Below are 25,925 nucleotides of genomic sequence, written 5' to 3'. Positions count from 1 at the left end.
GTTTAAAGAAAGTAATCCACTACTAATATTCTGCAGGACATAGCACTAAAATAAGATCTCTTTGTATTTATTTGTTGTTTGTTTACTCATGGAACAGTAAAGTACAGAGATGACATTTGAAAACATATAAGTGGAAAATTCTAAAATATGGAACAATTTGTATTCCATGTCAAGTACAACATGTAGACCTCATATCCACTAAAATGGATAAACTCTAACATTTAAAATTTTAAATAGCACTTTTTGAACTTTTTTCTCTATGAGTAGCTCTCAGGAAGATGAACATTCCTGTAATTGAAATCATTATGTGCATTCTGACCCTAATTGGGTAAGTTTTATATTAGGTTCACACCAAGCAATCATGGAAGCAATTATGAGCACTTATCCTGGGGCTGCCCTAGCCCAGGTGCTGCTGACTGATTGTCATTTGGTAATTACCTTGGTACTTCCCAACTACTCCTTAGCACCAGTTAAATGATACAACATACTTCAAGTAAGTGAAGTTTCCCTGGAAGTACAAGTAAATACTTAATTATTTAGTTTGCTGCTTCATATAGGTGCTGCTTGTTCACCTGGAATGTGCGGATATATAATGGAAATTGTCTTCTAGAGAGACTTACATGAAAGTCACATTGGAGATGAAATCTTTGCAATTAGCCACACAGTTCCTTTTAAATATGGAAAATACTTTAAGTAATAGTGAGAATAGAGGCATCGCCAACTTTAGGATTTTTTTCAAGTCTTTGAAGTCTGACTTTGCAGAACAGATTGTAAATCTCTGGCCCATTACACACCTGCGGAGATTTTGGTGTTTTATTTCTCTTGGGTGAAACTGCAGAAGCCCAAACTATGTTAATCACTGTCAGAACCACTTGTATAAAATGCCAAAATGCAATGAACCAAGTGTTTTATAATAAATATGACAATGCAGTCAGAATGTTGTTTTGTGAGGCTTGTTATTTGTGGTAATTTTTCATTTATAATCTTTGAAAGGAAAAAATTTTAAGGCTTTTAACAACAACGAAAAATTAACCACAGGGGAGATGTCACCATATTGTATAAATAATACTCTAAGTACTTGTATAATAATTAATTGAGACAAAAATAAACTAATTTAATATTAGCATTTATTTTAAATGCTTTACAAATTCCTGTTTTAAAAAAAGATTTTAGTATTATATATCACTATAAACACTTTTATCTGTCAGTCTCTGAATCGTATATAATTCTTAGAAGAATTAATATTCTCATTATTATTTTGAAGCAGTCTTTTATTATCTTTCTTTTTTATTTGTAAATGAATCTTAGATTTTTACCCAATCGCAAGTATAATAATTGGAGTATGAAAAAGAAGAATTTTATTCTTCTACCAGTGTTCTTATTTAAACTGGACATTAAATTCACTAGATTTAAAAGAATTATAGATAGCTTAACTATGTCATTGTCTTTTCCTTGTATAATATTCTGGCACGTATTTTTAACTGATTTTTTCAAAGGAAACATAATTGGTGACAAAGATAAATACATTATAATATGTCACAAATTGATATGGCCAATGAAGGATGATTATAATATGTAATATCAAAATTATGTTATACTTATATACTTTAACATTCATACATCGTCTGAGGAAAATAATTTTAATAATGTTAATTTTGAGGCAGATTATTCTTCCTATTGAATAACAGCTTACATAAATATAAAATACTTTAAGTTTACTTGCAGTCAACATTTGTTTCTTGCTAACCAACACGTAAGCTAAATTTCTTGTGTTATTTCAGTTCCATAAATATTTATTTCTCACCTACCAGGCACTAAAATAATGATAAAGGGATGAAAAAAAAATAGAATATATTCCCCTGCAGAATTTTATTTAGTAATACAATTTTAGCAAGTCTTAATAAATCATCCTTTTTTTACTTATGTGCTTGCATGATGTTACAACTATTTTGCAACTGTCTATTCACTGCTTGGAGGCTTAAATCAAGAGCATAAGATCCTTGGGCAGTGACCGTGTTTATGTATCATTATATCATTAGCTTCCAGGATGTTGCCTGACACATAGTAAAGAATCAACAAATATTTCTTTATTAATTGGGTTAATTAAAGCTTAATTGCTGTAAGAATTTACAGAAAAGTTGATATAGTATGAAGTGTTTCCATACTATACATATTTTTAAGGTTAATACTATATAGACATGCTATGCTGCTCTGCCTAGTTTAAGCCCTGTGACTTGGATTTAAAAGGCGTGAAAATAAAATAAATGTAGTGGTATACCAGTCTGTGTTCACTATTATCATGCCATCAAGTTTTCTACTACACCCATATATACCACATAATTACACACAAATACAGTTGATAATCTGCTGTTAGAAACTACCTGAAATTGATGATATGACTTTCTCAAAATCATGAGGATGTTGAAATAATATGTTCTCCTCATTTATATCTTGAGGAATGTTTAGGCTACAACACGGAAGAAATAATTGGACTGAAATAAACCACTAATGAATTATCTACAAAAATTTACATAAATTTGTATGGCCCTTTAGCAAAAATGTGTTTTGAATAAGTTTAAAAATTACTAAAACTATTATCAACTCAATTTTGTGTATCACTAGAGCTCTTGAATACTTATAGCTTTTCAGTTTCAAGGCTCTGGGTTATATATCACTAACTATTGTTCAATGGTGATAGGGAGGCATTGTGTCCTTCACAGACCACTAGCTTCTGATGATCTAATTTTATCTTCAACAATAGTTACAAGAAGAGCAAAAAATAGTGTTGAAAGTTGTGTTTTAGCTATTGTACATATAAATGATTAGAGAGGAGTCGGCTAAGCATTGCGTGGACCAATATTATTTCCAGACATTTCCCTGAAGTTAGTTCTTGATTTTCCATGGTAAATAGAATAGGTAGTTAATATCAGATAGAGGAAATCTATAGATAAGATTCATATACATACCTGAAAGAAATATTTTGACTAGCAGTGTAAAGCTTACATTTATTTTACTTTTCTTCACATTTTTACTTATTTATATACATCTAATTTAGAAATATAAATTAAAAATAAATACATAGATGGCTCCTTTTTTCAAGCAGTAATACTTTATCCTGACAGGAGAAATAATACATTTTTAATTATTGTTATAGAATGTTTAGATATTCAGGTAAATAGGGAAGAAAATGTCATCATTCATTACTCTATCCCTATTAAAGTATCCTCATTGTACCACATCCATCTCTCAGTTGCCCACCCTATGTATTGGTTGAAGTTGTAATGCAATCTGTGTCCCCAACCCATCTCAAACCCCACAAGAAAAAAAAAAAAAAGGACTAGTCCAAAAGCAGTAGACTGTCTTACTTTATCTTGGGAAAAATCAAATATCATGTAAACAAATAACACTTCAAGCAGTTGTAATTTATTTCTCTTTTCACAGACCCTTCTTTCTTCTAATTAATTTTGTGATAATGAACTTTTTGAAAGTTGAAGATATTAGTGAAAGAAGACAAAATTTTTTTAAAAATTTAATTATAATTAAAATACCAACTTGTACTGAAATCCTGAATGTAAATAAGGGTAAGATTATCAAAAATTAATGATAGAGGACTGGACCAAAGAAAAATGGATTCGATGGAGAATTACTTATCTATCTATCTATCTATCTATCTATCATCTATCATCTATCTATTTATCCCTCTATATCTATATCTATATCTATATCTATATCTATATCTATATCTATATCTATATCTATGTCATCTATATCTATATCTTATCTATATCTATATCTATATCATCTATATCTATATCTTATCTATATCTATATCTATATCATCTATATCTATATCTTATCTATATCTATATCTATATCTATATCTATATCTATATCTATATCTATATCTATATCATCTATATCTATATCTATTTATAACTATTTAATCATCTATAAATCATCTATCTATATCTATCTATATCTATCAATCTTTCATCCATTTATCTATCTATCTATTTATCTATCTATCTATTATCATTTATCTAATCTCTGTATCTATCTATGGACTTAACTTTTTTTCTTTTCTCCCTAATCTGTGGAGCTGTGAAATGGCAACATATTAACGAGGTAGAGAAAAGTGCCTGGATAATTCACTGACTGTATCCCATCAGGCTTTGACAAATCTCTCAAGCGTTCCTGTGTAAATGAAAAATTAAATGCTAAAGGAAATCACCACTGGAGCTCTCCAAAATGTTTAAGAAAAATAATCAATTTTAAATGATGCAAAGATATTTTGACATTTTATACCTCATGCATTGAAAGAAATGTTTTAAAGAAATAGCAAAATTAAAAGAAAAATTATAAGAGCAGTACATTCTTGCTTAAAAAAGAATTTTGAAAAGTAAATATGTCTAGGAGAAAACTATATGTATTTTCATAACTTTAGTGGTTATAAATGCCATTTTATATCTACATTCATCAATGTTTATGGATTCCGTTTTTATATTCTTTATAGGTACCCAAACTAATTTCTAAAGATCATCTAGAGACAATTTTAACTGAGAAGAGGGCAAATAATTTGAGTAGGATTTTGCCATACAGGGACCTTGGTCCACACTCAGGATATTCCTATATTTTTAAATCTAATACTAGAAATTTCCTGTAGTGCTAAATACTCTTTTCTACTTCATTAGTTCTACATTGTTATTTTCCAGATTCTTAATAGTTCCTTGGGTTAAACAAACAATAAAATAAAATTTAAAAAGCACCATTGAAGCATTCATTTATTTAATAAACATTGTTTTAAGACATTACTATGTGCCAAATAAAGATTGCTAACTATGTGCTTTAATACATATTTTCAATTTTGCAAACAATATTATGATTTAGGTATATTGTTCACATTGTCGAGGTGAAGAAATTTAAGTTTGGAGATGCTAAATGCTGTGTCTAATTAAACCACTATTGGTCATGGAGTTGGGATCTGAAACAAATCTATTTGATTCTAATTAAAGTTCTTTCTATTACAAAACTTGTTTTTCTTCTAATCTCTTGTTCTCTTCTTTTTCAATAAAGACAAGCCACTATCTTCTTTGGTTCTGGGAAGGATATTAAAAAAAAAAAAGTTTTTATATCATATAAGCTAATAAAAAAATTAAACAATTAAAAATATATATTAAAAGAACAATTTTAAATCAGAGATCAGTTCCACTGACTTTTTGTCTCATAAAAATAAATGTACACCATGCTTTCTCTTTTCTCAAAGTGTATAAACTCTTTATTTATATAAATTATAATATAAATTCAGTTCTAATTCCTTTCTCCAGATAATTCAGTCTTATTAACCCCTCCCACTAGAATACCATATTCTCTAGGCCATTGTATGGTAATTATACAACATAGTATAACTATTTGTGATTATTCCCTTGTTATTTGATATATTACAGTAACCACATTTAAAGACATCTAAGTAGATCATAATAAATAGTAGTCACTAGTTACATATTATGATCATTTTTAAGCTAAGCACTTTATGTGAGTATGTAACAATTCTTACAGCAACTATATAAAATAAGTACTCTTATTAACCCATTTACAGGTAATAAAACTAGTGATTATTAAAGAACATCAAAGCCCTTGGACTCCAGATCATCTATACCAGATTGTTTTGTGCTTTAGGTGTGCTCTTAAAAGGCATGCTCTGGTTCATCAGACATGTCTCCTAAATTACATGCATGCTACTTTATTGCATTTGAGTTTTAACATAACTTTACTAATTATATTACAATGGGATTTAGTAACTGAAGTAATATAGTGATATTTTTTAATACATACTCTCAGCAGGAACCATGATACAAGGTTTTGCATGATTAGTAACATAGTTAACCGATCGGCTGATTAATTTAAACTACTTGAACAGCCATTTTATTAATCTCATTGGAAATGTAGCAGAGGAGAAAGAAATTAGACTAAAACATGTTAAGAATATAATATAAGAAATAAAAATTGTTAAAAAAAGAGAATGAAACCGTTGAATATAATAATAATCATTCAAATGTCTAGAAATTTAATATTCTTTCCTCAAAGTGAAAAAATAAGCTGAATATTACATAAATTTTAAAAGCATATCCATTTTTAAAAGGCTATACATGGTGGTACTCTTTATTTTGAACCTCTTAGTTTTTTCTTAGTTCAATAATGTGCCATTCTGATACATTTTTAGGGAAGAATATTGTTTACCCATCTCTATATTTAACATCAAAATTACTGCACATGTTGTTTGAACTTTTCAGGCAATATTATTAAATTTATTCAATATGAATATATTGCTTTTAAAATAAAAAAATAGAATTTTAAGAGTATTTGAATTTAAAGTATTATGCCACAAAGACAAGATTTTCAATGAGCTAGAAGAAAAGTTTGTTTTTTGATAACACAGAATTTGAAGCATTAATTTTCACTGAGAATTTCTTTAAGCAAATAAATATTTCACAGCATTAAATCATTTGTTTTTATTATAGTCTCCAGATCTCTAAATGGAAAATGCTTCCTACCTAACAGAATCTGCCCCAGCTCTCACTTAATTTGCTTTTATTTTCTGTTGTTTCCTCCTCCTGTAATAAGAGCTTATAATAATGAACATGATGTTTAGTTAATGAAGAATGCATTGCATATTTAGAGATATACATATTTATGTGACCTTCTTTTGTTCATAAATGCTAATATTTAGTGCTTCATTGTTGAGATTTTATTTTCTGTTTTGTGACAAACAAAAGTACGATTAGTGAAACTGTAAAGTTCTCATTGTAGCTTCCTGTGTTCCCAAGATAGCAGCATTAGTGTCTACAGAAGCAGTTAATGCTGTTTATCATTAGTGACAGAGGCTGGGAAGGACCTTCTGTGGCTTTTATGTTTCACCTTGCCAACAGAAGTTGGTGAGATTTCTGATTTAAATTCATAGGTGATGCTCCAGGATTTATATGCACTTCACATGGACAAGCATACAGGTAAACCTATCCTGCTGATGAAGACTAATTAAAATCATCTTAACATTCTTATACTGGACATCCTTATTAAAACCATCGCTTTATCCATACTTAATGCCAAAGTTGCCCAATAGGAACATTAAATATAATACAGCTTATGGAGGAATTATCCCATTCATGACTTGAAAAGGATTTATTACATTATGAGTGACTTTTTATTAGATGTATATAAACTAATGGATGCAAAGCATGTCTTTGTACTGATTTCGAGTTTGTATGAATTTAAATTTTTAGTAGTTACAGAAATTTGGAAACCAAGCAAGTCAATTACAATGATGTAGCACACTTGAATAGTACTGATTACTTTGTGTGTGTGTGTGTGTGTGTGTGTGTGTGTGTGTGTGTGTGTGTGTTTCCCAAAGTGTGGTCCCAGGGAAAAATGGCAGGTATCATCAGAAAAACAAATTTCGAGGTCAGATTTATTTGGAATTTTGAATGAAAGTTTAAACTGCTTTTGGCATTATGGATATGTTCTGTATTTAGGATGGCATGGACTGTTGTGATTGCTCAAAAAGACAATATAGTAGCTAGTATTTTCTAAATTTTTCAAGAATTATTCTTTGTGACTAATTCTCCATGAAGAATATTAAAAATGTTCTTCTATCATTATTGTTCACCTTTTAGTGTTTGTAATTTTTAATTGAATAAATCTTTATCTTACTGCCCCCTCCTAATTTGAATGGTTTGCTCTTAACTTTAAAACAAAATCTATGGAAATTAATACCACAATAAAATATCACCTCACACCTTTTAGAATGGCTATCACAAAAAAAAAAAAAGTGTTGACAAGAATGTAAAGAAAAGGGAACTCTCATACACTGTTGGTGGGATTGAAAATTGGTACAGCCACAACGGAAAACAGTTTGGAGCTTCCTCAAAAAGTTAAAAGTAGAACTACCTTATGATCCAGTAGTTATACTTCTGGGTATTTATTCAAAGAAAACCGAAACACTAATTCCAAAATATTTATGCACCTCTATGTTTACTGTAGTGATATTTACAGCAGCCACAATATAGAAGCAACCTAAGTTATAGTGCATATATAAAATGGAATATTACTCAGGCATAAAAATGGAAATTTACCATTTGCAATGACATGGATGGACCTAGAGGGTGTGGAATAAGTCAGAGGAGAACAAATACCATGTGATTTTACAAAATAAACAAACAAAACAAAAAACAGATTCATAGATTCAGAGAACAAACTGTTGATTGCCAGAAGGGAGGGGGTTTGTGGATTGGGTAAAAAAGGTGAAGAGATCAAGAAGTACAAATCGGAAGTTACAAAATACTCATGAGAATGTGAAGTGCAGCAGAAGAAATATAGTCAATAATATAGTAATAACCATGTGTAGTGTAAGGTGGGTACTAGACTATTCTGGAGGTTCCTTCATAAATTACATAAATGTCTAACCACTATGCTCTATACACCTGAAACTAATATAAAATAATATTGAATGTCAACTCTAACTGAAAAATAATAAATAAATAAATTAATAAATAATGAATAAAATCTAAACTTTTTACTATGAAAAATAAGATTGCGTATGTCCCTGCTCTGCCTTTGTCATTGACCTTACAGCACATTGATATTCCTTTTGCTTCTTAGCCACTCTGGTGTTTTCTTTCCTCAAACATTTCAAGGTGTTGGGCACCTCGAGACCTTTCTCATTTTTCTTCACGCAGAAGGTTTTCCTTCTACCTCTGGGTTGATTTTCCATCGTTAGAGAGTTATTTCTTCTCTTTTCTAAAGTCTGCTCCTGCTAGTACCTATATCTTAGCTCCCTATGTAGTACTTTACACTTTCCAAGATTAGTTCATTTTGGGTGTGTGACAATAAGCTATTTGAGGACAAGTCATATCTTTCTTGTTCACGATCTAATGCCCAGAACCTTGGATGGTATCTGACATAAAGTAGATATTATTTATTTAACCTTGAATGAATACACATGATTCTCTCATAATAACTGGAGACAACTGAATAAGAGACAATCCTCTTTTTATTTTCATTCTGTCCTAAAGAGTAAATATTCAGAAAAGAAACAGGAAATAAGTGGCATTGACTAATATTTATTAGAAGCAACAATTAATGTAACATAATAATTATATCGTAAATTTGTATTTTAAAGCTGTTAATAATGAAGATAACAAGATGTAGTAAAGGGAAATGATTGAATGTACAGATTCTGAGAATAAAGCAGCATAGGTTAGTTACATTTATAATAGTAGTAATAGTAGTAGTAGTAAAAGTAGTTGTAGTAGTAGTAATAGTAGTAATAGTAATAGTAATAGTAATAACGAGCAAGTGGTTTTAATATCCAAAACCAACAAAAAATTTATGCTGTAAATTTATTTTACTGTAATTTCATGAAGATTGCTTAAGTATTCCAAACCAGAAAACAGTGTTTTCTAAACAACATGGCAAAACTTGTCATACAGATAGTTTTGGATGCATTTACTTTATTTTTCAAGTAGTGTAATTCTCTAAATGTAATGTTATTATTTCAAAGTGTATATTTTAGATTAAGGTAAAAATAGATGGTTTATATTTTCCTAAATAACTGGAGAAAAATAACTTTGAAAGTAAAGGTCAGATGTTTCATTTCCCTTTGGAAATTGATCTGAGTTTCCTCAGAGATGTGTTTTTAGGCTTGAGAAATTCAGATGGGGAGGCAAACTCTTTGACTTTCATATTCAATTTTTAAAACATTGCATTTTAATGCAATTTTGCTCTTGCTTTAATGATATCGGCTGTTTAATCTCATTTCTTTTTTTTTTTTTCAAAAAGAAAAAGCATCAGAATAAAGGAAATAGCTTTTAGTAATAACAAGACACTCTACAAATCAATATTACATCCCTCAAAGGAATCTGAATTCACAGGATCAAAAAAATTTGACCCAAAATATTGTTTTCTTTTTTAATCTGTAGAAATACATTTTATTCAACATGTTATGATTTTGGTGCTCTACAAATTTCTTTCATACTACTGGCAACTGTTACAGTATAAAGGCTAGAACAGTGACTTTTATTCTATAACTGGAGTTAAGGCCATGTTCAGTTTTCATTCTTTCCCGTGACCCATTTTATTCTCTGACATCTTTTGAAAATGCACATTCTATGCAGAAAAGCTTTTGAAAAAATTATTAATTTTTAATATGTTTATTAAGGTCAGCAGCATTCAATTAAATAAGTATTTCTGAAAAATATGATGTTTATTGATAAGCAAAGTGTTGAATCCTCTTTCAAAGAGTAGAGTTGAAACATTTTCCTCATATTAAATAAATAATCTTGGTCATTATTAATATAGATCATAATATACCTACATTGTGATATAATGTATATATAGTTTCATTAATGTAAGTGTAATAGAGATTATAATATAGATTAATATTTAGGAACATTAATATAGTATACCAGTAATATAAATATTGACTGAACTGTCAGTGGTATTTAAATTTTTTTGAGAACATAGATTTTTTTTCAGACAACCATGATAAGTAGGATAAATATACCAGACAATCCTGTACAAATAAATTAGAATCATGACATTTTTTAAAGATAATGCTAAAATGGCATATCAAAGGTAATCATAAGATTTAAAAAAATATATAAAACAAGTATTGATTTTTTGCTTTTTAATTAATACAGATTTCAGGCTAAAATAGCTGTTATATGAATCAGAAAAATATCTAACATTGTAAAACAGTTTTAGACTTAAAAATTAATTTGCATATTTATTATATAAAACTATTTTAATACACATATTTACTCTGGTATCCAATTTTAAATTATTAAGAAAGTTAATTCTTAATTATTTCAATTAAGGCTGACTGCTTTTGTTAAACTCAAGAATATGCTTGGGGAAATATTCATTGTATGTATTACTTTTTTAACTCTATTATGTTTTCTCTTTTTTGTTTGTTTGTTTTTTGATTGGAGCGTTTAATTCTATTTCATTTGAAGTACTTGTTGATAGCTGTGTAGTTATTGCCATTCTTTATTTAGACCTCTGATACATATTTTTTTTCTTCTTATAAAAGTCCCTCCAACATTTCTTGTATTACTGGCTTGGTGGTAATGAACTCCTTTAGTCTTTTCTTGTCTTGGAAGTTCCTAAGTGATAACTTTGCTAGGTAAAGTAATCTTGGTTGTATATCCTGAGTTTTCATCATTTTGAATATTTTGTGCCAAACCCTTCTAGCTTACAAAGTTTCTGATGAGAAATCGGCTGACAGTCTTACAGGTGTTCCTTGGTATGTAACCCATTGCTTTTCTCTGGCTAATTTTGACTCTCTCTTTGAATTTAACATTTGGCATTTTAATTATGATGTGTCTTGGTGTGGGCCTCTTTGGGTTCATTTTGTTTGGGACTCTCTGAACTTTCTGGGTTTTGTATATTCATTTCTTTTACCACGTTAGAGAAGATTTCTGTCATTATTTCTTGAAAAAAGTTTTCAATATCTTGCTCTCTCTCTTCTCCTTTTGATACCCTATGATGTGAATGTTGTTATGCTTAACATTGCCCCAGAGGCTTCTTAAACTATCTTTATTTATTTATATTTTTGGATTCTTTTTTCTTGTTGCTTTACTAATTGGATGTTCTCTGCTATCCCGTCATCTATGTCTCTGATTCAACCTTCTGCTTCATTCACTCTATTGATTCCCTTTAATGTATTCTTCATCTCAGATATTGCATTCTTCATTTCTGACTGGCTCCCTGTTATGTTTTTCATCTCCATTTTTATGTTTTTCAATCTCTTTGTTAAAGTTCTCACTGCGTTCATCTACTCTTCCCCTAAATTATTAAAATATCTTTATAACCAGTGTTTTAAACTCTTCATTCAATAGATTGCTTGTCTCCATTTTGTCCAGTTCTTTTTCTGGAGCTTTGTTCTGTCTTTTCAAATGGGACTTGCTTCTTTGTCTTGCCATTTGTCTATCTCCCTGTGTCTATTTCTATATATTAGGTAGGGCTCCTAAATCCCCTGGTCTTAGAGTGGCTTTATGTAGTAGATGTGCTTTGGAGCCCCTTGGCAAAGACCTGGAAGAGGTCCAGCTTCAGGCCAAGTTCAGCCACAGCCTGTGCATCTCCTGGACACTTGGTAAGAGTCACCGAGCAATCCACACATGACTGCCACCAATGCTTGGTTTGTAGGTGCTTCGAGGGACCAAGTCAGAAACCAAGGCTGGCTGCTAGTGTGCGGGGCTTGAGGCTGCTCAAGGCATGCCAAGGCCAGATACTGGTTCTTTGGGTTTTGTGAGTCTTTGAGATGATTTTATTAAAGTTTGCAGCAGAAGCCAAGACAGCAGTTTGTATGAAATAAGTTATTGGAAGTGGCTTGAGTGGACCCACAAGTTGGGAAAGATGGAGTCTCTGGGAATCCCTTGGTAGAGAGACCTGTGTTTTCCAGATTGATAGCACCTGTGTCTGCAGGCTGAGAGGAGTGAGGACTCAACAAAGGAACAATGGCTTCTGCCTGTATCTCTGTCTGGGACCCAACCACTCCTCCAGCCCTCGCCCTGAAGCTCAACAGAACAGTACCCCCGCCCCCCCCTCCCCGCCCCCCAGAGCAAGCGATGGACTCACTTGCTCTGAGCTCCAGCAGCTGCCCTGATGCTGGAGCTCAGAGCAAATGAGTCCATTAGCAAGTAAGGCCAGTTGTGTGCCCTTTAAGAGCAAGGTCTCTGCTTCCCCAGCCCTCTGTATCACTCAGCAAGAACCTCCTCTGGTTTTCACAGCCAGAGGTTGTGGGGTCTTCTCTTCCTGGTATTGGAATGATGGGCTGGGGAGCCCAGTGTACAGCCAAGACCCTTCACATTTCAGGTGGGGAAGGTGGCTCTGCATCCAAGATAGACTCCCCAATTCTCAATTGCCACAGGCTGTGGTGGAACCAGGCCATTTCATGTCTCCTCCCCTCCTACCATTTTGAAGAGACTTCTTATTTGAGGTAACCTAGTTGTATGGTTTCTGTTCAGCCAGACCTCTGGTGCCTGTAGTTTTGCCATTGCTTTTCTTAATTTAAAATATTCTATAAATCACATTTTTTTCTGAGTCAAATAATCAGTTACTTTTCTTTGAAGATGAACACTAAGACCAGAGTTAAAATCATGAAGAGCTATAAAAAAGTGTGGAATAATAGATTCAATTCTAATTAGTTAAAGGAAGTTAAAATAGCAGACGAATTTTATACAACAGCTACCCAATTAATACTTTAATGAAATTATATAATCTTAAAAGTAGAAGGCAAAGATAAGAGCTTTCAACATCAAATAATGTTTTAGAAAATAAATACAAAATAAGAAAGTATAGCTATGAAGTCGCTAAATGAAAAACTAGTATTTGCCAGTAAATATTCATATTTACTAAATACCCATACCCAAAGTTATATATTTTATTCTGTCTATGAATATTGAACTCACATGTGTTTGCATGTATTAAATATATAAAGAAGTGATATAAAGCACGCTAAGACAAACATAGTTGGTTGCAACTGATTTCTGAATGACACATTCTGTCGGGAGCCATTTTGAGGCAGGATTAAACTGCTCGACCTAGGCCAGCTGGCTCCAGCAACATTCTGCAAGTTTGGGAATATATATAACTACTGTACGATTATCAACTTTGGTCTTATGATTTTTGCTAATAAGCGTTACACGTAATTCATGAAAACCATGCTTCATTTTGTACTGGATCTGTCAAATCTTGTCTTCTGATCCCTTAGGAGTCGATACTAATGGTGGGAGGATCAAACCAGTCTTAATTATCTACACATTTATTTATTTTTTTAAATAGAAAGTGTTTCTTGGAAATTTATTTAAGATGCTAAAATAACATATTTTAGAAAATAGAATTATAAAGTCATTACTTTTAACTAAAAGCTACATAACATTTTGCCAAAAGTCTTTTTGTAGTGAGATGTGGTTTTAATAATGAAGTGTTTTTGAGATTTTTTTTCCCTTTACATAACCAAGCAAATGTTTAAGTGTCACGGTTTCAGATTATCAAGGGATTTTTCAGTGGCCTGAACAGGCCTACAGGATTCAGGATGAATCCTCAGCCTCCAGGGGTTGACCCTTGGTCTTCTGATTTAAAATGTCAATATCTTGGGAAGGCTCAGAAAACCATTGTCTGGATCTTAAAAAGGCAAGCCAAGGAAAGAGTGCAGAAGGGTTTGAGAAGATTAAATCTTATTTATTTAACCTGTCCTCAGATCTGGAGATGACAGTTTGGGGCTCTGTAAGTAGATAAAAGCAGGAAGGACTTTCGTAGATTTTGTTTTTGCTGCTGATTCTGTTCAGGAGTATGGAGATTTTCATAGTATCATGTAAGTATTACACTCTGAGCCAGGCATAAAAGTGTCATTCTTCCTTGATTCTGCACACAGGGTTATGAAAATGGCTGGGTTCAAACCCTGATCTTGCTACTTAATGTCTTTGTGATTTGGGGGAAGGTACTTAAACATTCTTGGACTCATTGGCCATATGTAAAATGGGGATAATAACAATACTTACTTCTTGGGTTGTTTGTCAGAATTGTTTATCTAGTCATTTAAAATCCTTAGAACAAATTTAACAAACTCCAGAAATTACTTAATAAATTAAAATTATCATCATCATCATCATCATCATCATCATCACAATGAGGCTGGTAGAAAACAACAACAAAACAAAACAAACAAACAAACAAACAAAAACACTTAAAATAAGAGTCTCCAGGCAGACGATGAAAGTGTTAGAGTCACAAGTAATTACTGTAAGTCAGGACCAATGAGGTATAAGACTCCACTCTTTCTGGAATCAGCAAGAAACCCGTGTTCTATACTTATTTAATCTCACTAAACTTATTGTTTTATATGATGGCAATCAATGCTAAATAATTATGAATAAAGAGTCAATTCTCAAACATTGCAGTGACAAGGTCAAAGAATTATTGTGTAAATGTACACACTCTTGGAGACTTACTATTTATGAAACAAAATAAAGCTAAAACAATAACAATGGCAAATAAAATAAATTAAATTATATTCAAAACCAGTTCTGATTATCCTAGGCTAAACATGGCATTAGTAGGGAAATTCTTGGGTGGGTTCTGAGGAGGTCTATGCTTAAAAGATGTCTCTATCCGGTGTAAACAGCAAGCATAGAGAAAGGTCAGGCATCACAAAAGACAATAAACAGTGAATAGGCCCTTAGCCAGTGACAGGAAAAAATAATGTTAAGAGAGCACCAACCAGATACAAGGTTCAGCTCTATTAGTAGTCTAAAAATGTTTTTTTCTCTTATCGTTATTGTGCTTTCTGTCTGTCAGTTATTACAAATTTCCTTGGAAGTAAACATATCTATAGATGGGTAGATAAATAGATCCGATCAATAGACAAATATAACCTTATTCACTAAATAAAGCAGGTTATCTAATTTTATTTGTATTTGTTTAAAAATTGTTCCACAATATATTTTTATATTATTTGTTGTCTTTTATAAGCTATAGTATTTTACTAAAGCATAGCAATACATATTCATCTGCTAAGCAGATTAGTTAAAAATCAAAACAAAATGATAGAAATAAAAACTTTTCATATGTTCTTATGTTTTACAATATAATTGGATTCCATTAGTGGCTTAACTATAATAATACAATAGAGGTAAGAATCAAGTATATATAAACCAGGAATTTGTCAATTTTTTTAATGTATTTGTTAGCTTATTTACTTAACATTATGAATGACATTGGTTAATAAAATTATATAACTTTCAAGTGTACAATGTACAATTCAAGAATATATCATCTGTATATTGCATTGTGTGTTCACCACCTAAAGTCAAATCTCCTTTCATCACCAATTATTTGACCTCCTTTATTCTTAATTACCTCCTTTTTCCTCTTTCCCTCTGGTAACCACTAAACTATGATCTGTGTCTATGAGCTTTTGTCTCGTTTGCTTATTGCTTTCAGTTTCATATACCATCTATGAGTGAAATCATAAGCTTGTATGATTTTTTTCAAGATCCATCCATGTTGTCACAAATGTCAATATTTCATCTTTTTTTATGGCTTAACAAATATTCCATTGTATATATGTACCACACTTCCTTATGAAATCATCTGTCTAAGGACATTTTGGTTGTTTCCATGTCTCAAAAAATTAAGAATAGAATTACCACATGCAATCCTTCTTCTGAACATATACTCAAAAAATTTGAAAAAATTTATTTGTAAAGATATATCTGCCCCAATGTTCATTGCAATATTATTCATGGTGGCCAAGACAAGGAACTTATTGATTTTAAATGAAGAGGAAGAAATTTAGAATTTATTGTACTTCAGTATCCTTTAAAATTTTTTTCTGAAAACTATATCAATAAAACTATCAACATGTAAAAGTGCAAAAATTAAACACAGTTTTAAGAAAATATAAACTTTTGTATTATTAGAAAAAAACTGGGAAAATATTGTAAGCATTTATATACAAGACTTTGGAAAAACTTTGCTTTATGGTAAAAATGCTTTTAATAAATTGTTTCACACCTACCATTAAAGTTAAATAGTTGGCCAGTAATCATATCACTGAATTCTTCTCATGCTTCTCTCCATTTGTATTCTCATTCCTCTCAAGGTTAACTACTCTTTTATTTTTTTCCTATCATTTATTTTCTTTTTATTATAGACACATTACATTTAAGCTTTTTATGATTTGAATTTTATAAGAATGATTTCATATTCTTTATATATTTTTCAACAACCTTTTTTTCTCTCAGTATTTTGTTTCAGAGTTTTCTCCATTCATTTATTCATTAATCGATTTTTACTACTAAAGAGTATTTTGTTTAATGAACATAATAACTTATCACAATTTATGTATTCATTCCTTCTATGATGAATATTTGAGCTGTTTCCAGGTTTGTTGTGTTGTTTTTAAATTGTGCTTATTTGAAAAGTCTAATAAATGTTGTACATGTATAATTATTTTCGGAAATAAAGAATATACAAATATTCTACTTACAGAATAAAGTAAAAATGTTTTTCAAGGGAATAATACTAACATATATAACAAGTATCTTCTGTGGAATGTGGCTTTCATTTTTACATAATAACTATTGACAAATAGAAGTTTTAAATTTCAATGTAGTGGAATTTATCAATCTTTTTCTGCTGGAAAAGGAAAAGACACTCAGTTGCCTACAAATATATTTTTTATAATGCCTGATAAAAGGTTTATTTTTCTTTGCAACCACGTTGGCCAGTGCAGAAAAGAAATAATATGGTGATTTTTTTTTTTTTTGGCGGGGGGACAAAAGCAAGATCTGTTATGTTCATGGGTAGAGGGAGTAGAGAGTGAGAATTTAGATTAACTGACAGTAGAAGAGAAAATCACGAGTTTGGCCCATTTGTTAATGTTTAGAAGTGCATGTCCTATGGCTTTACACAAATAAATAAAACTTAATCGTCGATATATTTTGGTAAATAACTTGTTCATCTTTGTTTTATGAGGTTGGGCTATGATGTAGTAAAATCTATCAAATGAATAATAGCAGAGAAAATAATTGATTTTTGGCAGGTTCATATTGTTAAGAGCCATTTATCTGAGAGATCCCTTCCTCCCACCCCCAAGGAGAGAGATAATGTATTTTCTTTTAATTGTGGAACACTGACTCTTTTGGTAACTGAATGTACCGTTTAAGAAATATTTTACTATTTTATAGGTATTTTTTATGTTTCGGACAGAGAACATTTTTGATAAACTGGATGTCTTAAGATTGTATACATTGAACATTTTCCCTTTGAGTTTAAATTGGATATGTTATTCTGAAAAAGTTTCTACTAGGCATAATGCACACATTGATTTCATATCTCACATTTGCAATTACATTTTAATGACAAATGAAGACGATCTAATCTGTATTAATAATTACATTTAAAACAAATATAGGACCAATACCCTATGAACAATTATATGGAGTTATATTTTCTTTATGAAGAGCCGTTAGTTGAAGGAATCTCTTTTTACTTTTAACTCTTTATGCTTTATCCTTTATCATTATTATATCCTTGCCTTGTGTGAGAGAGGAACAAACTTTCCTTTACTCTCGATGTTCTTTTGGCTGGTCTAACAATCAAATAGACATGAGGAAGATTAGGAAGATAAAACAACCAAATTTAATACATACATTTGTATAGGAAACCCACATACATGAGCGAGTCAAAGACTCCATATGCAGGAGAGGTTCAGCAATGGAAAGGAAACATGGGTGTATAAGACATCGTAAGCTAGGGACAAGTTAAGTTTCTTTGGAGGCATCAAAGGGTCTTGTCAAGATGACAGGAAGAGCAGATACTTAGTAAATGGAAGTTTGTCTTGTTCTATAGATAGGTCAAAGGACGTTTTCTTTCTCTGGCAATCTCATATTACCAGCAAGGCCTCTAATTCAACTTCTAGGTAATTAAGGGAGGGGCAGAAGTTTCTCTTGAGCTCACCACTAATGTTGCCTTTAGCACAAAACAATCTGCATCCTACAGAGATACATCGTGGGATCTTGAGGTGACTCATTCTGACCCTTCACAGTTGCTATTAATCAAGCTACAAGGAGCAGAGTCTACAGGTATTTTAGGTGTGATTCTATACCTAGAGATGCAGACTCAAACTCAAAGTGGCTAATTAATTTGGAAGTCTTATTTGGAGGTGGTTACTTTAAGATATATGCCCTTAGTCAATAAATCATCCTAAAACTGCATAGATTGTGGGATATGTGATTCCCTAGAAAAGAGAACAAAGAAAGGAAAGCCTAAGATATTAAGAAGAGAAAGAACTATCTGAAAATTTGGGATTAGGTATGGGATAATGTTATCATAGGGACAATCTAAAATCCATCATTGCCTCGGTGGCATTGAGGGATCCTCATCTCTTTTCTCCAATGCAGTAAAAAATTACAGATTAGTAAGATTTAGGAAAAGTAAGATTTATTGAAAGTACTTTTCAAGAAAGATGTGGGCTATGCCAAAGAAGGCTGCAGCATCCTCTTGGAACTCAGGATGTGAGTCTTATTTTGACTTCTGGATTCGTATTTACGAGGGTGGTGCTAGATGATTAGCAGGTAACATTATTTTGATTGACATTTGACTGTTATATAACTCTTTGCCTACTACGTATGTACTTACCCAGAATTCAATTTGTTATAATTAGATTGAAGAACTTCCAGGCATATGTATGATATTATAATGATGGTATAATGAGGCTAAGGTTATAGAAAGGTTTGTGTAGTAATAACTTAGAAAGCTCTTATGGCTGGACCAAACCAGTGGTTATTTTATGGCTTTTTACTCCTTTGTGCCTCAAGATATAGGGGTAATTTCCGATCTTATGTGGGTATTTCATATAGGGAGGTTGAAAGGGAGGTGTTTGCATAGGGCCTTTATTCCCCAGTTGCTCATATCTACCTAACTACCTAACAGCAGGGAGCAACTAGACAGCACCTGAGCAAGCTATGGAATCTGAAATCAGGACAGTGTGATGAGGCTCTGAATTTTCTTTCTTTGATTGACAGGGTGTCTGAGGATGGAGATTTTTGGTTAATTCTTGTCCATGTGGAATGCTCATGCCAGCTAGAATAAGCAAACATGCTTAAAAAATTGGGTTCTGCTTCTGGCCAACAGTGTATTCTTTTCAGGGTACTTAAAAGTTTAGTGCTTTAGTTTTGGGTTTTTATTTATTCATTTATTTATTAAAATCTGGCAACTAAAGATTGCAATGCCCCAGGGTTGCAATGATAAAAGAGATTGTGAACTAATAGCACCTTGAATACATCTTTTGCATAATAAAGATTACTATTAAAATTTGAAAGACTTGTTGATGGAAAGAGGAGGAACTGCAAATTTATTTCTTAGAAACTTTGATTCAGAACGTCTAGTTTGCCAGAAAACACAACAAACAAAACCTTGGACAACATGCTTTCATATTCACCTCCAGTGTACACTAGAAGGGCCTATTTTTCCATTAAGTAATAAAAAATCATTCCTTTCATTAGGTTTATGTCTTCCTCATTTGTCTTTAACTCTACCCTCACCCTACAAACAATAACGGTTTCATTGTCAAGTCTCAAGTACTGGCCATGCTTGGGATTCTTAATCTCTTTGAATAGGATTTTTGTGATCATTTTAATTTAATCAGGACAAGCTCTGGGAACTAGGATAGCATAAGACTCATGGAATACTTGAGGGGAAGGATACATGAATTAAGGTTTTGTAGAAAGTACCAAGAGGGAGTGAAATTAACTCAGGTAATAAGCCATACTGACTTTACTATATTTAGTGTAGGTTTCTGAAAAAGTGATTTTTCCCCCAAGTCATTCCTTGTGATTCTGATATCATTATAAATAACTATTCTATTTTACATGATATGCTTGCTACAGATTCTTTTGTTAAAAGGAGGTAATGTGAACCAAATTTATTGTGGTGTCAAAAAAATCTATAAATAGCAAAATGAACACCATCAAAATAATAAATAGTATTTAATAAGTTTATTTATTGTGCATGTAAAAACAGTTTGTGAAATGGGATCTTTCAGCTTCAAAGGATAATATGAAACTGAGGGGCATGAAGTTACAAGATAGCTTATAAAGTGAAATTAGAAAGTTTACCCTTTACAATGATAACTCTTCCAGTGAGAGTTTCCAGACTGCAGAGAATTGGTTAAAAGTGATTATCTTATACCATCTTTAGGAAGATGACAAGATTCTTTTATATTCTTCAGAGGCATTTACAACAAATAACCTATAACAAGTTGTGTTCATGTTCATAAAAAGTAAGCTAGATTTAGTTTTGCTTATGTGCCTGAAATGGTTTTGTTTGCTCAGGGAATTCTCAAGTCTCATCTCCATTTGGTATTTAATTTACCAGGAGTGATTATTTCCCAATATATACAAATATCAAATTATTATATTGTGTACCTGAAACTAATATAATATTAATTATATCTCATTTTTTTAAAAAAGCAAATAATGGAAGATAATAAACAAATACTATTTAATCTAAATAAAATGAAAATGTAATAAAATCTTTTTAATGAGATTTAAATTGTCTTCTCTTATTTTGATACCTAGAAATATATTCCTATTATCATTGAACAGAGTTATATGTTTTTTATTCAGCTCAAGTTGGCTTTGATTCTATTTTCAAGTGTCAAATATGTGTTGGTTCAGATTTTTTTCCCAGATACTGGCAAATAAACAACTGACTGGTTAAAACACTAAAATCATTTATAAACTTTGGAGGTAGAATTCTCAAAGTGAAATATATATTAATTGGTTCTATACATGCAATTTCATATATAAAATATAGAATAATCAAATTTTGTATTTTTACACTTTTGTACTTTCACTATTCTTTTAAAACATATAATATTAAAGTATTTTTTTCCAAATAATTAAAAATTCTGTAATTTTGACACTTTGTTTTACTTAGTATATATACTTTATAGACACAGGAATTTAAAGATGGAAGATTAGGTATAGCACTTGACCAATTATAGAGAAAAAAGAAAAAACAAATATCAATCAAATCAAAATTGATAACCACCCACCTCCACCATTAAAAAACATCAAAAGATTTATTTATTCTCTGTGCACACCATGATATCTAACAAGTATTAGAAAAGATTTCACAGTAAATTGCCTTCTAAAGACAAGATATATTTTAATGAAAGCACTTAACCTGCACCCACTAGGGGAACTGATGATGTCCTTTACCCTTCAATCTGAGAGAATTGATATATTTTCCATGACACTGTAGTATTTTCTCAGGTGGCATTTAAAAAATACATAATACAGGTATAATACAGCACTTATGTATATTTCTATGGTACTATGTGTTAATTGGATTGATCGATTATTCAAAAATTATTCTAGAAGTTTCAATTTGTACTAATAATTTTGCTTAATGAAATATAATCAGAACAGAGTAGAAGAGCAAATTAGTGACTATAATTGTAGTACAATGACATAAGAAGTATAGTAGTGTGTAAAATGCCAGGGCCACATTGAATGATTTAAGAATGGTCCACATGTAAAGGAGGTTAATATTTGCATAAGATGCAAGAAAAATGTAGGACCTTGGAATTGTGGGTGATCTAAGAGTGCATTTAGGGCTATACAAAAAATCAAAAATAAATTTAAAAAAGCTTCACAGAATATCCACTGGAGGAACTGATTATAAAGAGGTAGGAGAGAAACAAGATTTACCTGTGAGACTGTGAGATTAAAAGATATAAACATCTGACTAGAACAATAAAGTTTATACAGAAAGTAAGTTTATACAGAAAGTAATACAAGTTGTATTATCTTCTGAGTATCTAAAATATATATTAGTGTTTTATACTGTACTTGCTGTCAAACACAGATACATAAGGTAGAGATATGATACTAATAAGGAAACTAAATCAATGTGAAATAACAACAGTTGTATTGATCCCCAAAGATTTTTTTCTTAACTTTTATAAAAATTATACTTGTTTTTTCAAAAGGAAATTACAGAAATTTTTGAGTTAATCTGAGAATAAGAGAGTATTTATTTATGAGAAAGTTACTAGCCACTTTGGGTTATTCTCAATTTGTGGTAACAAGACATCCAGAAAGCTCCAGAAAATATCAGAAAAAAGAAATTTTTGGAAGAAGTTAAGAGTGAATTTCTAGATTTAAAAAGTAGGTGCACAGAAAACACAGAAAATATAGTAATCGAATGAATGAATGAATGAGATAAGAAATTGTTAATTATAGAGGAGAAAAAGGAACAAAGGAGAGACCTTGATGATTATACATATATATGTTCCTTTTTCTCCTCTATGATATATATATAATTACATATATATACGCACATATATATATATAATACACACACACACACACACACACACACACACACACACACACACACCTGGAATGGGAAGGGAAACAAATTTATTTTAATGGCTAACAAAATTGTAGTAGTAAAGATGAAAACTGCATGTGTGGAGCAATATCATGGAAGCCAAGAGAGGGGTTTCTGGTCAACCTACTACAGTGCTGTGGAAATATCAAAAAATATCAATATTAGGAAAACTTTATCTGACCAAATTAATAGAGTATAATGACATAATGGCAACATTTATAAAAAATGAATAAAAAATTATATTGATGCTGGGTTATCAAGGATAACAAAGGATTTTAGCAAACCTAAAATTTTATTTTTATTTTTTTGATGTTGAAATAATAAGATGCATGGCAGCTTGAAGGAACAGAAGTGTTTAGATCATAGATTAGTTTTAGGCAAGTACATCAGTAACTATAAGGGATGGTGGCCACTTAGGAGATATTGAGTAGATGAGGAAAGAGAAATAATTCTCTCAATAAAGTTCTAGATGAAGGAAGAGAAGATGGCACTATTCTAGGCACGTAGACTATAACCAACTGATGAAATAAAACATATTGATAAAAAAAAAGAATTAACCACAGGAAAAAGAAGAGACATTAACTCTTACTGTATTCTTAAATTTATTCTTAAATAAAAATGTAGTTTTTAATGTAATAATCACTATATTTTACCATATTTTTATTCTGTGGACCTTTGTGTATATATTTATCATATATTAATATGCTTGAGTACTATCAATATGAATATAACGTCCTTTCTCCATCTGAAAAATTTAAGCTCTTGTAGGATTCGGTCCATATTTTTATTACCCATATCTTTATTACCCAAAATATTGCCTCAGACTAGGTGTTCCACAATCGTGTATCTATCTCATCTTGAAATTCAGGACTATCCTGCTTCCTCATTATCTGAATTTAGCTAAACTGTGACATTAAGAAACAGTTGTTCAGACTGCTACATCTACTCAAGACCTGTGATTCCAACTTCAATGAGTTAGGATTCAACTACAAAGTTAGAAGGAAATGTCCATACATGGCTACCCACCTTTCTGATACCAACAGCAAGTTCAGGGGTTTCCCAAGACCATTCCCAGGTACAATAATTCACTAGATTCACAGAACTTGTTGAAACCTATTATAATTCTAATTATGTTTGTTACAGAGAAAGGATACAAATTAGAACCAGCAGAAGGAAGAGTCCTAAAATGCACAGTCTGAGAGGATTCTAAACATGAAGCTTTCGTTGTCCCCAGGGTGTGCTTCTCTGCTGGCATCAATGTGTGATAATATGAAGAGAGTGTTACCAATCAGGAAGCTCACTCAAAATTTGGTGTTCAGAGTTTTATTGGGACTTTTTTATATAGGCATGATTTATTGATTAATTGCCCATGTGGTTGAACTCAATCTCTCCAACACCCCTTATACTCTCCATGGAGGATGAGTTGATATCACGTGCTCTGATGCCCCCACCCTTAATCATATGTCTGGCCCCAATGTGAGACTTTTAGATTAAGCCAACTTTAACTGAAATTATCTTTTTAGCATTAAATATGGTTAGAGGGGCTCACCTTGAATAACAAAGACGTTCTTATCGCTTAGGGAATTTTAAGGGTTTAGAGGTTACCTCTCAAGAGCCAAAGATAAAGGACAAGACTCTCTTCAGTTGAGGCTAAATTCCTGACTGTCCACATTTCTAACATACTGTTTAGCCATCTCCTCACAAAAGTTTTCTAGCCTTTGTTTCTAATCCAGTTGGGGCTCAGTATCATAGATGCATTAATACTTGTTCAGAGTACAAAACAATATACAATGTCTTTATTCATCATAATTCCATTAGTACGCATTTATATATGTGGCCATAAATATATTTATATTCTTTCTAATTGTTTTCTCCTACTTAATTGTAACAATTTTCTGAAGCACTTAGTCATAACCATTTTTAGTGTGATCTTATTATGTCATTCCTTCCTTTCCATTTTCCCTTTAACAGATCTCATTAAATCTCTAGTCAGACACATTTATCACCATACTCATGAGATGTTTTGATAATGACTTAGCTAGTTCACTTCATTCTTTTATCCTATATTTATTTTACATATTTTTATTTGTTTTCTATATTCAGTATTTTACATGTACTCTATATTTTTTATTCTACCACAAATCCCAATCTCTTAGATTTTGTGCTCCTCAAATCCTTCTTTTGCCAGGATATTCACAGTCATTAAATATACTTTATCTTTTCTAATTCTCTTTAACAACATTTAATCAGTAAAACATTTTTCCTTTTACCTCTATGATATTATACATTATATAAATACTAGATTCTATGTAATGTGTGTTTAATCAAATGAAAAAACAAAGGGTCACCTTTAAAATTTCAAGGCCATGTGTGTAGCACTCACTATTCATATGATATTTGCAAAGTACTGTGACAGTAAATGAATTTCATATTATTTCTAATCTTCCTGTTTAATGATTTTCTGAAGAGAATAGTTGATAAAAAGGCAAGTGTTAAAATGCGTGCATGTTTTACAAATTCTTGTAAATAAAAGAATGAGTCAGTATTTTAATTTCTGAAGTTCCAATTAACACAATAAGTCAAACTTTTAAAAATACCTGAAGAAGGAATAAAGGGATGATTTGAAAAATACTTAAAACATAAATTATGAAGTTTCAAATTATGCATTTGTTTTTCAGAGAATATTTATTTAACAAATATCCAGTGCAAGGCATTGTGCTACACTCTGAATTTTTAATTTAATGTTAAATACAGTTTGTGTCCTTTTCTTTTGCAGAAGCAATTGATATGACGTGGCTTTACTTTATTTTCAAAAACACACACCTTTGAGAACATTGATTAGTTTTTTGTCAATGTTGTTAACTTAATCAATTGCACTTCAGCTATGGATCTTTTGGTTGTTTCTTTTCTCCTTTTCGAGGCATTGAAAAAGAAAATCACATACCTGAGTATTCATTGATGCCTCT

General features: G+C 31.2%; 1 protein-coding gene across 3 annotated transcripts in view; it reads left to right on the top strand.

Moving 5' to 3' along the window:
* Nucleotides 1-25,925, top strand: part of CADM2 (cell adhesion molecule 2) — a 986,159-nt gene that overhangs the window by 358,056 nt on the left and 602,178 nt on the right. The gene's annotated exons all lie outside the window — the stretch shown is intronic.

The sequence above is a fragment of the Rousettus aegyptiacus genome, unplaced genomic scaffold (genome assembly GCF_014176215.1).
Source record: "Rousettus aegyptiacus isolate mRouAeg1 unplaced genomic scaffold, mRouAeg1.p scaffold_m13_p_4, whole genome shotgun sequence".
Classification (NCBI taxonomy): Eukaryota; Metazoa; Chordata; class Mammalia; order Chiroptera; family Pteropodidae; genus Rousettus; species Rousettus aegyptiacus.
The sequence above is the reverse complement of the archived record's forward strand: the minus strand, read 5'-3'. Positions and strand labels throughout refer to the sequence as shown.